This window comes from Triticum urartu, chromosome 5 (assembly GCF_003073215.2).
Source record: "Triticum urartu cultivar G1812 chromosome 5, Tu2.1, whole genome shotgun sequence".
Lineage (NCBI taxonomy): Eukaryota > Viridiplantae > Streptophyta > Magnoliopsida > Poales > Poaceae > Triticum > Triticum urartu.
The window spans coordinates 363,802,719-363,819,349 of record NC_053026.1 but is presented as its reverse complement, the minus strand read 5'-3'; positions in this window follow the sequence as shown (position 1 = coordinate 363,819,349).

Here is a 16,631-nt window from a genome sequence, read left to right as displayed (position 1 = left end):
TACGATCATGTTCAAATCGCAAAGCATTGAGACAGACATTAAGTTGAAGCCAAGGGATTCAACAAGCATGACTTTATCCATGTGTTGATCCTTTGAGATTGCAACTCTACCTAGACCCAATACCTTACTTTTACCAGTGTCAGCAAATGTGATGTGGCTCTTGTCGGATGGACGTAAGGTTGAGTCCATAAGAAGGCTTCTTTTGCCAGTCATGTGATTTGTACACCCACTGTCAATAATCCATTCTGAGGACTTTGAAGACGCTGGTGTCGTACCCTACAGTGCAGTTAGGGGGATAGGCTTCACGAAGAGAATTGTGAAGCAAAAACATTTGACGAACCAGTGGGTTATGAAAACTTAGATCCAAATTAGGACTAATAGGGAGAGTAGCATGCAATTCAGGAACGAAGTACATAATGATGCCATTCGGGCATTTTATCTTGCTCCCTACAAGATTTTTAAGGTCCCCAGCAATAGCGTTAGAAGATTTTGTTTTTCTGCTGGAGACCTTTCCCTGCAAAAGAGAGTTAAGCTTTCTTAACCACCCACATCTTCAAGGGTGGCTTAGAAGCAATAAGTCTAAGTGCAGCATCTGAGAATTTTGGCTTTGAAGCCTTAGCAAACAGTCTTGCAGGTGGACAATAGTACTCATAAGAATAAGCAGAATAATTTTTGGTCATATGAACATGACGGTTTGATGAACCGCTCTCATATTCATATGCCTGAGTATGGTTTCCCTGCAAAACATTTGCATTAGTGTGACTTAGGTGAGTCCTCTGTTTGTATGAAGCCTTTGGACCGTATGAAGCCTTTGGTCTGAGGTTTGTCTTCTTCAAGTGAGGTGTCATGAAGACATTCACAGGAAGATTTTCCAAACACTTTTTCGGAACCCAGATCTTCTTCATAGGCAGTCCATTCCTGCAGTTAGTACCAATGTACCTGGCAAACACTTCACCATTCTGATTCTTAAACAGTTTATAGTTTGCATCAAAGAATTCATCAATGATAATGGGGTTAGCACAAGTGAAGCCAGATAAATTGGTTGGATCTGCTGAAAATTCCTTTGCAGCAACCCATGTGGTTTTGGGGTACTGCTCAGGTTTCCACTAAGAGCCATCTGCATTTATTTTCCTTGCGAACCCAACACCCTCTTTCCTAGGGTTTCGGTTCAGAATCTGCTTCTTGAGGACATCACATAATGTCTGATGTCCTTTAAGACTTTTGTACATCCCTGTTTCAAGCAATGTCTTCAACCTAGCATTCTCATCAGCAATAGCAGTGGTATCCTCAGCAGAGGGGTTAGTTACCACATCAACAGTTGAAGATATTGCAACAGCAGTAGCAGTGGAACATTCAGCAATAGAAGTAGCATTATCATGCTCAATGCATTTAAGACACGGTGGTTCAAATCCTTCCTGAGCGGAACTGATCTGTTCGGCGCGAAGTGACTCATTTTCCTTTTGAAGATCTTCATGAGCCGCTCTCAATTTCTCAAGTTCTTGCTTCCTTTGAAGATAATCATAGGAAAGCTTTTCATGAGTTGTTGAGAGAGTATCAAGACGATCTTCAAGTTCCTGATACTTAACGTGAAGATTTTTTATGTCTTCAATTAAGGATTCAGATCGAGTCATTTTAGCACCCAACAGATCATCGCTTCTGTCTAGCAGTTTTTGAATATGTTCCATAGCTTTCTGTTGTTCAGTTGCAATTTTAGCAAGTGTTTTGTAGCTGGGTTTTGAATCACAGTCAGAGTCATCGTCACTAGATGTTTGATAGCGAGTAGTGCGTGTGATTACCTTGGCACCGCGTGCCATGAAACAGTAGGTAGGAGTGGAGTCGTTCTTGTCATTTACATTAGTATCGGTGATGAAGTCATTGTCTTCAGTGTTGAAGATGGACTTGGCGACGTATGATGTAGCCAGACTCGCAATGCTAGAGTCAGACTCCTCCTCAGATTCCACCTCTGCCTCCTCAGAAGAGGACTCCTCCTCTGAATCCATTTCCTTGCCAACAAACGCACGTGCCTTGCCAGATGAGCTCTTCTTGTGTGATGAAGACTTTGAGGAAGACTTGGAAGAAGACTTTGAGTATTTCTTCTTCTTCTTGTCGTCAGAATCATATTCCTTGCTCTTCTTCTTCCTTCTGTTCTCATTGTCCCACTGTGGACACTCAGAGATGAAGTGTCCAGTTTTCTTGCACTTGTGACATGTTTTCTTCTTGTAGTCATGAGCAGAAGCTTCATCATTCCTTGAGCTTGATCGTGAAGATTTTCTGAAGCCTTTCTTCTTGGTGAATTTTTGGAACTTCTTCACTAGCATTGCAAGTTCCCTTCCAATGTCTTCAGGATCATCAGAACTGCTGTCAGATTCTTCTTCAGATGAGGAAACAGCTTTTTCCTTCAAGGCACGAGTTCGCCCATGGTTTGGACCGTAGATATCTCTTTTCTCAGAAAGCTGAAACTCATGTGTGTTGAGCCTCTCAAGTATGTCAGACGGATCGAGTGTCTTGAAATCAGGACGCTCTTGAATCATCAGGGCTAGGATGTCAAATGAACTATCAAGTGATCTCAGCAGCGTCTTGATGATTTCATGTTTGGTGATCTCAGTGGCGCCGAGGGCTTGAAGCTCATTTGTGATGTCAGTGAGCCGGTCAAATGTGTGCTGGACATTCTCATTGTCATTTCGCTTGAAGCGGTTGAAGAGGTTGCAAAGAACACTGATTCTCTGATCTCTCTGGGTTGAGATGCTTTCATTGACCTTGGAGAGCCAGTCCCAGACCAGCTTGGATGTCTTCAAGGCACTCACACGGCCATACTGTCCTTTTGTCAAATGACCACAGATGATATTTTTGGCAGTAGAGTCTAGTTGAGTGAACTTCTTGACATCAGCAGCAGTGACACCTTCTCCAGCCTTGGGAACGCCGTTCTCGACGACATACCATAGGTCGACATCAATGGCTTCAAGATGCATGCGCATCTTATTCTTCCAGTAGGGATATTCAGTTCCATCGAAGACGGGGCACGCAGCGGAGACTTTGATTATCCCTGCAGTCGACATAGCTAAAACTCTAGGTGGTTAAACCGAATCACACAGAACAAGGGAGCACCTTGCTCTGATACCAATTGAAAGTGCGTTATATCGACTAGAGGGGGGGTGAATAGGCGATTTTTATGAAAGTCTTCAAAACGTGGGAGTTATGAAGACAAACAGCAAAGATTTTTCCTATTACTATGCAGCGGAAGTTAGATTACACTAGGCAAGCCATGGTCAAGTATTCAATAGAGTGAAAGCACAAAGACAAACAGCTGCAGTGTAATAAGGATCAGGTAGGAAGAAGTTATGAAGTTATGAAGCCAAATAAATCATACATTCACGTTGTGAAGACAAACGATAGAGCAGGCATGCAATGGCTTCACAATGAGTAACAGTAAGAAAAAGGAAGTGAAGATGAAACCGGTGACTCGTTGAAGACAATGATGTGTTGGACCAGTTCCAGTTGCTGTGACAACTGTACGTCTGGTTGGAGCAGCTAGGTATTTGAACCTTAGGACACACAGTCCCGGACACCCAGTCCTGAACACGCAGCTCAGGACACCAAGTCCTCACCGTATTCTCCTTGAGCTAAGGTCACATAGTCCTCGCCCAATCACTCTGGTAAGTCTTCAAGGTAGACTCCCAAACCTTCACAGACTTTGTTCACTGGCAATCCACAATGTCTCTTGGATGCTCTGAACGCGACGCCTAACCGTCTGGAGGATTCACAGTCCTCAAGTGTAATAAGTCTTCAGATCACACAGACAAGAAGACTTAAGTGATGCACAATGTTCTCTGGCTCTGGGTGGTTAGGGCTTTTCTCCTCGCTAGGAATTTTCTCTCAAAGGCTTCGAGGTGGGTTGCTCTCAAATGACAAAAGCCGTGCACTGAAATCTGAGCAGCCAACCATTTATGGTTGTAGGGGGTGGGCTATTTATAGCCACTTGGCAACCCGACCTGGTTTGTCCGAAATGACCCTGGGTCACTAAGGAACTGACACGTGTCTCAACGGTCAGATTTCAAACTCTCATGGCAACTTTACTTGGGCTACAAGCAAAGCTGACTTGTCCGGCTCTGGACAAGATTCGCTCTCATTGTCTTCACTCGAAGACATAGGTTTTTGGTTTAGGCATCACTTCAGTCATTCTGACTGGTTCTCCTGGACCCCACTTAACAGTACGGTGGTTCCTATGACTCAACACAAAAGAAAAATAACTACGAAAGATCTAAGTCTTCGAGCTCCATAGGCTTCATAACGTGTCTTCTTTTGTCATAGTCTTCAATGTGAATATCTTCATATACCACCCTTGGCTTCAATGTCTTCATACATTTTTAGGGGTCATCTCTGGTAGTAAAACCGAATCAATGAGGGACTTCTACCTGTGTTATCCTGCAATTCTCACAAACACATTAGTCCCTCAACTAGGTTTGTCGTCAATACTCCAAAACCAACTAGGGGTGGCACTAGATGCACTTACACATCTCGATAAGAGTCCGGTTCTTCCTTTCAAAAACTCCATTTTGTTGAGGTGTGTACGTAGCCGAGAACTCATGTGAAATCCCTTCTTCGTCAAGAAAGGTGTCCACATTTGCGTTCTTGAACTCCGTTCCATTGTCGCTCCGAACCTTCTTGATCTTCACGTTAAACCGATTTTGGGCCTTCCTAGCAAAGTTTTTGAAGATCTTTTGGACCTGCGATTTGTCATCAAGAAAGAACACCCACGTAAATCTTGAAAAATCATCAACTATGACTAGACCAAATGAGTTACCACCGAGACTCTTGTAGGCATTTGGACCAAAGAGATCCATGTGAAGTAGCTCGACTGGTCTTCTTGTGGTCATGATGTTCTTCACGCGGTGACTTCCTCCAACTTGTTTCCCTGCTTGACAAGCACTACAAAGTCTATCCTTGTCAAATATGACATCTTTTATTCCAAGGATATGATCACCTTTAGTAAGCTTATCAAGATTTTGCATACCAACGTGACCTAGTCTTCTATGACACAACCAGCCTTTAGAAGATTTAGCAATTAAGCAAGTTTTAGGTTGAGCCTTTTTAGTGAAATCAACAATGTAAAGATCTCCTCTACGTATACCGGTAAAGACCATTTTATGATTATCTCTAAGAAACACTTGGCAGTCTACTTCAGTAAATAGGACATTGAAACTGAAATCAGCAAGTCTAGATACTGAAAGTAAGTTGTAGCCAAGAGATTCAACGAGCATGACATTTTGTATGGAGCTATCATCTGAGATGGCCACCTTACCAAGGCCAACCACCTTACCCTTTGAATTATCACCAAAAGTGACATACTTTCGAGGGTCGTCATTTTCAGCAAGCTCACGGAACATGTCTTTATCTCTGGTCATATGATCAGTACATCCACTATCAATGACCCATTCCTTTCCTCCAGCCATGTAGCCGCGAAGATTTTCCATAAGACCAAAGTGTCTCATCGCATCATCGAGATCATAGTCACTATCATCATCATCATCATCATCATCATCATCATCGTCATCATCCTCATCCAAGTATTCATGTTCAACATCATCTTGAGATTGATCAATTCCTAGAGAGGGCAATTCATTAGATAAATGATCATTTCTATAGTTATTTTTATGAATTCTAATAGCTCTGGAAATGATATTGCTAATGATTCCAACATCTCCTTTGGCACTCATAAGATTAGTAAGCTCAAATAAGCAGTCACCAAATTTGGGATCATTGGAACTCATCTTAATCAAAGCAATAGACTTATGGAGGATTTCATCTAGATCTTTCAAGGAGTAATTAGGAAAGAGTTCCTCAAGAAATTTCCATATGGTGTAGGCACACTTGAGGGTAGGCAAACATCTAATCAAGTTTCTAGGCAAGCCTCTAATGATGAGCTCAACAGTTCTAAGATTGTGAATCATGTCAATTGATTCATCAAGGGCAGGATGCATGGGATCAACATGAGGTGCACAAGGGCTAGCAATATACTTGTTCAAGTGATATTCATTGAAAATCTCAAGCATTTCATTTTTCCACTCATGAAAATACTCTCCATCAAGAATATGCACTCTATGTCTAAGACTCCCCAAAGTAGACACATCCATCTTCCTCCAATGGTGTTTAAACCAAGGCAATGGAGACCAATGCTCTGATACCAATTGAAAGGACCGAGAAGAGGTGTCTAGAGGGGGGGGTGATTAGACACTAAGTGCCAAAAGTTGCAGTTTTTAATATTCTTAAGTTTAAGTGGAGTTTAAGCACAAGTTTAACAAACACAATACATATCAAGCAAGCATGCAATGAGTATATGAGCAGCGGAAAGTAAAGCATGCAACTTGCAAGAATGTAAAGAGAAGGGTTTGGAGTATTCAAACGCAATTGGAGACACAGATGTTTTTGTCGTGGTTCCGATAGGTGGTGCTATCGTACATCCACGTTGATGGAGACTTCAACCCACGCAGGGTAACGGTTGCGCGAGTCCACGGAGGGCTCCACCGACGAAGGGTCCACGAAGAAGCAACCTTGTCTATTCCATCACGGTCGTCTCCCACGAAGGACTTGCCTCACTAGCGGTAGATCTTCACGAAGTAGGTGATCTTCTTTCCCTTACAAACTCCTTGGTTCAACTCCACAGTCTTGTCGGAGGCTCCCAAGTGACACCTAGCCAATCTAGGAGAACCACTCTCCAAGAAGTAACAAATGGTGTGTTGATGATGAACCCCTTTCTCTTGTGCTTCAAATGATAGTCTCCCCTGTTGGGTTTCGTAGTAATTTCAAAAAATTTCCTACGCACACGCAAGATCATGTGATGCATAGCAACGAGAGGGGAGAGTGCTATCTATGTACCCACGCAGACCGACTGTGGAAGCGATGACACAACGTAGAGGAAGTAGTCGTACGTCTTCGCGATCCAACCGATCAAGCACCGAAACTACGGCACCTCCGAGTTCGAGCACACGTTCAGCTTGATGACGATCCCCGGACTCCGATCCAGCAAAGTGTCGGGGAAGAGTTCCGTCAGCACGACGGCATGGTGACGATCTGGATGTACTACAGCAGCAGGGCTTCGCCTAAACTCCGCTACAGTATTATCGAGGACTATAGTGGCTGGGGGCACCGCACACGGCTAAGAAATAGATCACGTGGATCAACTTGTGTGTTCTAGGGTGCCTCTGCCTCAGTATATAAAGGACTAGAGGGGGGGAGGCTGGCCGGCCAAGGTGTGGCGCGCCAGGAGAGTCCTACTCCCTCTGGGAGTAGGATTCCCCCCCCCCAATCCTAGTTGGAATAGGACTCCTTGAGGGGGGAAAGAGAGAGAGGGGGCCGGCCACCTCTCCTAGTCCTAATAGGACTAGGGGAAGGGGGGAGGCACACAGCCACCTTGGGCTGCCCCTTTCTCCTTTCCACTAAAGCCCACTAAGGCCCATATAGCTCCCGGGGGGTTCCGGTAACCTCTCGGTACTCCGGTAAAATCCCGATTTCACCCGGAACACTTCCGATATCCAAACATAGGCTTCCAATATATCAATCTTTATCTCTCGACCATTTCGAGACTCCTCGTCATGTCCGTGATCACATCCGGGACTCCGAACAACCTTCGGTATATCAAAATGCATAAACTCATAATATAACTGTCATCGTAACCTTAAGCGTGCGGACCCTACGGGTTCGAGAACAATGTAGACATAACCGAGACACGTCTCCGTTCAATAACCAATAGCGGGACCTGGATGCCCATATTGGCTCCTACATATTCTACGAAGATCTTTATCGATCAGACCGCATAACAACATACGTTGTTCCCTTTGTCATCGGTATGTTACTTGCCCGAGATTCGATCGTCGGTATCCAATACCTAGTTCAATCTCGTTATCGGCAAGTCTCTTTACTCGTTCTGTAAATACATCATCCCGCAACTAACTCATTAGTTGCAATGCTTGCAAGGCTTATGTGATGTGCATTACCGAGAGGGCCCAGAGATACCTCTCCGACAATCGGAGTTACAAAACCTAATCTCGAAATACGCCAACCCAACATGTACCTTTGGAGACACCTGTAGTACTCCTTTATAATCACCCAGTTACGTTGTGACGTTTGGTAGTACCCAAAGTGTTCCTCCAGTAAACGGGAGTTGCATAATCTCATAGTTATAGGAACATGTATAAGTCATGAAGAAAGCAATAGCAACATACTAAATGATCGGGTGCTAAGCTAATGGAATGGGTCATGTCAATCAGATCATTCTCTTAATGATGTGACCCCATTAATCAAATAACAACTCATTGTTCATGGTTAGGAAACATAACCATCTTTGATTAACGAGCTAGTCAAGTAGAGGCATACTAGTGACACTTTGTTTGTCTATGTATTCACACATGTATTATGTTTCCGGTTAATACAATTCTAGCATGAATAATAAACCTTTATCATGATTATAAGGAAATAAATAATAACTTTATTATTGCCTCTAGGGCATATTTCCTTTAGTCTCCCACTTGCACTAGAGTCAATAATCTAGATTACACCGTAATGATTCTAACACCCATGGAGCCTTGGTGCTGATCATGTTTTGCTCGTGGAAGAGGCTTAGTCAATGGGTCTGCAACATTCAGATCCGTATGTATCTTGCAAATCTCTATGTCTCCCACCTGGACTAGATCCCGGATGGAATTGAAGCGTCTCTTGATGTGTTTGGTTCTCTTCTGAAATCTGGATTCCTTTGCCAAGGCAATTGCACCAGTATTGTCACAAAAGATTTTCATTGGACCCGATGCACTAGGTATGACACCTAGATCGGATATGAACTCCTACATCCAGACTCCTTCGTTCGCTGCTTCCGAAGCAGCTATGTACTCCGCTTCACATGTAGATCCCGCTACGACGCTTTGTTTAGAACTGCACCAACTGACAGCTCCACCGTTTAATGTAAACACGTATCTGGTTTGCGATTTAGAATCGTCCGGATCAGTGTCAAAGCTTGCATCAACGTAACCTTTTACGATGAGCTCTTTGTCACCTCCATATACGAGAAACATATCCTTAGTCCTTTTCAGGTATTTCAGGATGTTCTTGACCGCTGTCCAGTGATCCACTCCTGGATTACTTTGGTACCTCCCTGCTAGACTTATAGCAAGGCACACATCGGGTCTGGTACACAGCATTGCATACATGATAGATCCTATGGCTGATGCATAGGGAACATCTTTCATATTCTCTCTATCTTCTGCAGTGGTCGGGCATTGAGTCTTACTCAACTTCACACCTTGTAACACAGGCAAGAATCCTTTCTTTGCTTGATCCATTTTGAACTTCTTCAAAATCTTGTCAAGGTATGTGCTTTGTGAAAGTCCAATTAAGCGTCTTGATCTATCTCTATAGATCTTTATGCCTAATATGTAAGCAGCTTCACTGAGGTCATTCATTGAAAAACTCTTATTCAAGTATCCCTTTATGCTATCCAGAAATTCTATATTATTTCCAATTAGTAATATGTCATCCACATATAATATCAGAAATGCTACAGAGCTCCCACTCACTTTCTTGTAAATACAGGCTTCTCCGAAAGTCTGTATAAAACCAAATGCTTTGATCACACTATCAAAGCGTTTATTCCAACTCCGAGAGGCTTGCACCAGTCCATAAATGGATCGCTGGAGCTTGCACACTTTGTTAGCTCCCTTTGGATCGACAAAACCTTCTGGTTGCATCATATACAACTCTTCTTCCAGAAATCCATTCAGGAATGCAGTTTTTGACATCCATCTGCCAAATTTCATAATCATAAAATGCGGCAATTGCTAACATGATTCGGACAGACTTAAGCATCGCTACGGGTGAGAAGGTCTCATCGTAGTCAACCCCTTGAACTTGTCGAAAACCTTTTGCGACAAGTCGAGCTTTGTAGATAGTAACATTATCGTCAGCGTCAGTCTTCTTCTTGAAGATCCATTTATTCTCAATTGCTTGCCGATCATCGGGCAAGTCAACCAAAGTCCATACTTTGTTCTCATACATGGATCCCATCTCAGATTTCATGGCTTCGAGCCATTTTGCGGAATCTGGGCTCACCATCGCTTCTTCATAGTTCGTAGGTTCATCATGATCTAGTAGCATGACTTCCAGAACAGGATTACCATACCACTCTGGCGTGGATCTTACTCTGGTTGATCTACGAGGTTCAGTAGTATCTTGGTCTGAAGTTTCATGATCATTATCATTAGCTTCCTCACTAACTGGTGTAGGTGTCACTGGAACAGTTTTCTGTGATGTACTACTTTCCAGTAAGGGAGCAGGTACAGTTACCTCGTCAAGTTCTACTTTCCTCCCACTCACTTCTTTCGAGAGAAACTCCTTCTCCAGAAAGTTTCCGAATTTAGCAACAAAAGTCTTGCCTTCGGATCTGTGATAGAAGGTGTATCCAATAGTTTCCTTTGGATATCCTATGAAGACACATTTCTCTGATTTGGGTTCGAGCTTATCAGATTGAAGCTTTTTCACATAAGCATCGCAGCCCCAAACTTTCAGAAACGACAACTTTGGTTTCTTGCCAAACCACAGTTCATAAGGCGTCGTCTCAACGGATTTTGATGGTGCCCTATTTAACGTGAATGCGGCCGTCTCTAGAGCGTATCCCCAAAACGATAGCGGTAAATCAGTAAGAGACATCATAGATCGCACTATATCTAATAAAGTACGGTTATGACGTTCGGACACACCATTACACTGTGGTGTTCCAGGTGGCGTGAGTAGTGAAACTATTTCACATTGTTTTAAACTGAAGGCCAAACTCGTAACTCAAATACTCTTCTCTACGATCAGATCGTAGAAACTTTATTTTCTTGTTACGATGATTTTTCACTTCACTCTGAAATTCTTTGAACTTTTCAAATGTTTCAGACTTATGTTTCATCAAGTAGATATACTCATATCTGCTCAAATCATCTGTGAAGATCAGAAAATAATGATACTTGTCGCGAGCCTCAATATTTATCGGACCACATACATCAGTATGTATGATTTCCAACAAATCTGTTGCTCGCTCCATTGTTCCGAAGAACAGAGTCTTAGTCATCTTGCCCATGAGGCATGGTTCGCAAGCATCAACTGATTCATAATCAAGTGATTCCAAAAGCCCATCAGCATGGAGTTTCTTCATGCGCTTTACACCGATATGACCTAAATGGCAGTGCCACAAATAAGTTGCACTCTCATTATCAACTCTGCATCTTTTGGCTTCAACATTATGAATATGTGTGTTACTACTATCGAGATTCAACAAGAATAGACCACTCTTCAAGGGTGCATGACCATAAAAGATATTACTCATATAAATAGAACAACCATTATTCTCTGATTTAAATGAATAACTATCTCGCATCAAACAAGATCCAGATATAATGTTCATGCTTAACGCTGGCACCAAATAACAATTATTTAGGTCTAATACTAATCCCGAAGGTAGATGTAGAGGTAGCGTGCCGACTGCGATCACATCGACTTTGGAACCGTTTCCGACGCGCATCGTCACCTCGTCCTTAACCAATCTTCGCTTAATCCGTAGTCCCTGTTTCGAGTTGCAAATATTAGCAACAGAACTAGTATCAAATACCCAGGTACTACTGCGAGCATTAGTAAGGTACACATCAATAACATGTATATCACATATACCTTTGTTCACCTTGCCATCCTTCTTATCCGCCAAATACTTGGGGCAGTTCCGCTTCCAGTGACCAGTCTGCTTGCAATAGAAGCACTCAGTTTCAGGCTTAGGTCCAGGTTTGGGTTTCTTCTCTTGAGTAGCAACTTGCTTGCCGTTCTTTTTGAAGTTCCCCTTCTTCTTCCCTTTGCCCTTTTTCTTGAAACTAGTGGTCTTGTTGACCATCAACACTTGATGCTCCTTCTTGATTTCTACCTCCGTAGCTTTCAGCATTGCGAAGAGCTCGGGAATAGTCTTGTTCATCCCTTGCATATTATAGTTCATCACGAAGCTCTTGTAGCTTGATGGCAGTGATTGAAGAATTCTGTCAATGACACAATCATCTGGAAGATTAACTCCCAATTGAATCAAGTGATTATTATACCCAGACATTTTGAGTATATGCTCACTGACAGAACTGTTCTCCTCCATCTTGCAGCTATAGAACTTATTGGAGACTTCATATCTCTCAATCCGGGCATTTGCTTGAAATATTAACTTCAACTCCTGGAACATCTCATATGCTCCATGACGTTCAAAACGTCGTTGAAGTCCCGATTCTAAGCCGTAAAGCATGGCACACTGAACTATCGAGTAGTCATCAGCTTTGCTCTGCCAGACGTTCATAACATCCGACGTTGCTCCTGCAGCAGGCCTGGCACCCAGCGGTGCTTCCAGGACGTAATTCTTCTGTGCAGCAATGAGGATAATCCTCAAGTTACGGACCCAGTCCGTGTAATTGCTACCATCATCTTTCAAATTTGCTTTCTCAAGGAACGCATTAAAATTCAACGGAACAACAACACGAGCCATCTATCTACAATCAAACATAAACAAGCAAGATACTAATCAGGTACTAAGTTTCATGATAAATTTAAGTTCAGTTAATCAAATTAATTAAAGAACTCCCACTTAGATAGACATCCCTCTAGTCCTCTAAGTGATTACGTGATCCAAATCAACTAAACCATAACCGATCATCATGTGAGATGGAGTAGTTTTCAATGGTGAACATCGTTTATGTTGATCATATCTACTATATGATTCACGCTCGACCTTTCGGTCTCCGTGTTCCGAGGCCATATCTGTATATGCTTGGCTTGTCAAGTATAACCTGAGTATTCCGCGTGTGCAACTGTTTTGCACCCGTTGTATTTGAACGTAGAACCTATCACACCCGATCATCACGTGGTGTCTCAGCACGAAGAACTTTCGCAACGGTGCATACTCAGGGAGAACACTTCTTGATAATTTAGTGAGAGATCATCTTATAATGCTACCGTCAATCAAAGCAAGATAAGATGCATAAAAGGATAAACATCACATGCAATCAATATAAGCGATATGATATGGCCATCATCATCTTGTGCTTGTGATCTCCATCTCCGAAGCACCGTCGTGATCACCATCGTTACCGGCGTGACACCTTGATCTCCATCGTAGCATCGTTGTCGTCTCGCCAAGCTTATGCTTCTACGACTATCACTACCGCTTAGTAATAAAGTAAAGCATTACATCGCGATTGCATTGCATACAATAAAGCGACAACCATATGGCTCCTGCCAGTTGCCGATAACTCGGTTACAAAACATGATCATCTCATACAATAAAATTCAGCATCATGTCTTGACCATATCACATCACAACATGCCCTGCAAAAACAAGTTAGACGTCCTCTACTTTGTTGTTGCAAGTTTTACGTGGCTGCTACGGGCTTAAGCAAGAACCAATCTCACCTACGCATCAAAACCACAATGATAGTTTGTCAAATAGACTCCGTTTTAACCTTCGCAAGGACCGGGCATAGCCATACTTGGTTCAACTAAAGTTGGAGAGACAGTCGCCCGCAAGCCACCTATGTGCAAAGCACGTCGGGGGAACCGGTCTTGCGTAAGCGTACGCGTAATGTTGGTCCGGGTCGTCTTGTCCAACAACGCCGCCGAACCAAAGTATGACATGCTGGTAGGCAGTATGACTTATATCGCCCACAACTCACTTGTGTTCTACTCGTGCATATAACATCAACATAAATAACCTAGGCTCGGATGCCACTGTTGGGTTTCGTAGTAATTTGAAAAATTTTCCTACGCACACGCAAGATCATGTGATGCATAGCAATGAGAGGGGAGAGTGCTGTCTACGTACCCACGCAGACCAACTGCGGAAGCGATGACACAACGTAGAGGAAGTAGTCGTACGTCTTCGCGATCCAACCGATCAAGCACCGAAACTACGACACCTCCGAGTTCGAGCACACGTTCAGCTCGATGACGATCCCCGGACTCCGATCCAGGAAAGTGTCGGGGAAGAGTTCCGTCAGCACGACGGCGTGGTGACGATCTTGATGTACTACAGCAGCAGGGCTTTGCCTAAACTCCGCTATAGTATTATCGAGGACTATAGTGGCTGGGGGCACCGCACACGGCTAAGAAATAGATCACGTGGATCAACTTGTGTGTTCTAGGGTGCCTCTGCCTCAGTATATAAAGGACTAGAGGGGGGAGGCTGGCCGGCCAAGGTGTGGCGCGCCAGGAGAGTCCTACTCCCTCTGGGAGTAGGATTCCCCCCCCCCAATCCTAGTTGGAATAGGACTCCTTGAGGGGGGAAAGAGAGAGAGGGGGCCGGCCACCTCTCCTAGTCCTAATAGGACTAGGGGAAGGGGGGAGGCGCACAGCCACCTTGGGCTGCCCCTTTCTCCTTTCCACTAAAGCCCACTAAGGCCCATATAGCTCCCGGGGGGTTCCGGTAACCTCCCGGTACTCCGGTAAAATCCCGATTTCACCCAGAACACTTCCGATATCCAAACATAGGCTTCCAATATATCAATCTTTATGTCTCGACCATTTCGAGACTCCTCGTCATGTCCGTGATCACATCCGGGACTCCGAACAACCTTCGGTATATCAAAAGGCATAAACTCATAATATAACTGTCATCGTAACCTTAAGCGTGCGGACCCTACGGGTTCGAGAACAATGTAGACATGACCGAGACACGTCTCCGGTCAATAACCAATAGCGGGACCTGGATGCCCATATTGGCTCTTACATATTCTACGAAGATCTTTACCGGTTAGACCGCATAACAACATACGTTGTTCCCTTTGTCATCGATATGTTACTTGCCCGAGATTCGATCGTCGGTATCCAATACCTAGTTCAATCTCGTTATCGGCAAGTCTCTTTACTTTTTCTGTAAATACATCATCCCGCAACTAACTCATTAGTTGCAATGCTTGCAAGGCTTATGTGATGTGCATTACCGAGAGGGCCCAGAGATACCTCTCCGACAATCGGAGTGACAAAACCTAATCTCGAAATACGCCAACCCAACATGTACCTTTGGAGACACCTGTAGTACTCCTTTATAATCACCCAGTTACGCTGTGATGTTTGGTAGTACCCAAAGTGTTCCTCCGGTAAACGGGAGTTGCATAATCTCATAGTTATAGGAACATGTATAAGTCATGAAGAAAGCAATAGCAACATACTAAACGATCGGGTGCTAAGCTAATGGAATGGGTCATGTCAATCAGATCATTCTCTTAATGATGTGACCCCGTTAATCAAATAGCAACTCATTGTTCATGGTTAGGAAACATAACCATCTTTGATTAATGAGCTAGTCAAGTAGAGGCATACTAGTGACACTTTGTTTGTCTATGTATTCACACATGTATTATGTTTCCGGTTAATACAATTCTAGCATGAATAATAAACCTTTATCATGATTATAAGGAAATAAATAATAACTTTATTATTGCCTCTAGGGCATATTTCCTTCATCCCCAACACTCAACTCTCTCTCACAGGATTTGGATTTGGTGGAAAGAAGATTTGAGTGGAAAGCAACTTGGGAAAGGCTAGAGATCAAGATTCATATGGTTGGAATGGAATATCTTGACCTCAACACAAGTGTAGCTGGTTCTCTCTCAGAAAATGTGTATTGGAAGTGTATGTATGTTCTGATGGCTCTCTCCACGAATGAAGAGTGGGTGGAGGGGTATATATAGCCTCCACACAAAATCTAACGGTTACACACAATTAGCCAAACTCGGTGGGACCGAATGATTAAACTCGGTCAGACCGATTCAGCAAACCTAGTGACCGTTAGGATTTTCGGTGGGACTGAGATGCAACTCGGTAGGACCGATATGGCTAGGGTTTTGGCATAACGTAATCTCGTTGTGACCGATTACTCAAACTCGGTGGGACCGATTTTGGTAATAAGCTAACCAGAGAGTTGGTCAGGTAAACTCGGTGGGACCGATTCGCTCATCTCGGTGATACCGAAATGTTACAAAAGGGAAACAAAGAGTTTACATTGCAATCTCAGTGGGCCCGATCGCTCATCTTGGTAAGACCGAAACGTTACGAAGGGAAACAGAGAGATTACAATCCCATCTCGGTGAGACCGAGATCCCTATTGGTGAGACCGATTTGCCTAGGGTTTGTGGCAGTGGCTATGACATTTGAAACTCGGTGGCGCCGGATAGAAAGAATCGGTGGGGCCGAGTTTGACTTTTGGTTTAGGTCATATGTGGATGTGGGAAGGTAGTTGAGGGTTTTGGAGCATATCACTAAGCACTTTGAGCAAGCAAGCCATTAAGCAACACCTCATCCCCTCTTGATAGTATTGGCTTTTCCTTTAGACTCAATGTGATCTTGGATCACTAAAATAGAAAATGTAGAGTCTTGATCTTGAAGCTTGAGCCAATCCTTTGTCCTTAGCATCTTGAAGGGATTCCACATCCTCTAGTCCATGCCACTCCATTGTTGAACTTATCTGAAACATACTAGGTAAAAGTGTTAGTCCAACAAGAGATATGTTGACATTAATTACCAAAACCACCCAGGGAGCACTTGTGCTTTCAACTGGGCATCAAAGTTCGCCACTATGATAATAAAGC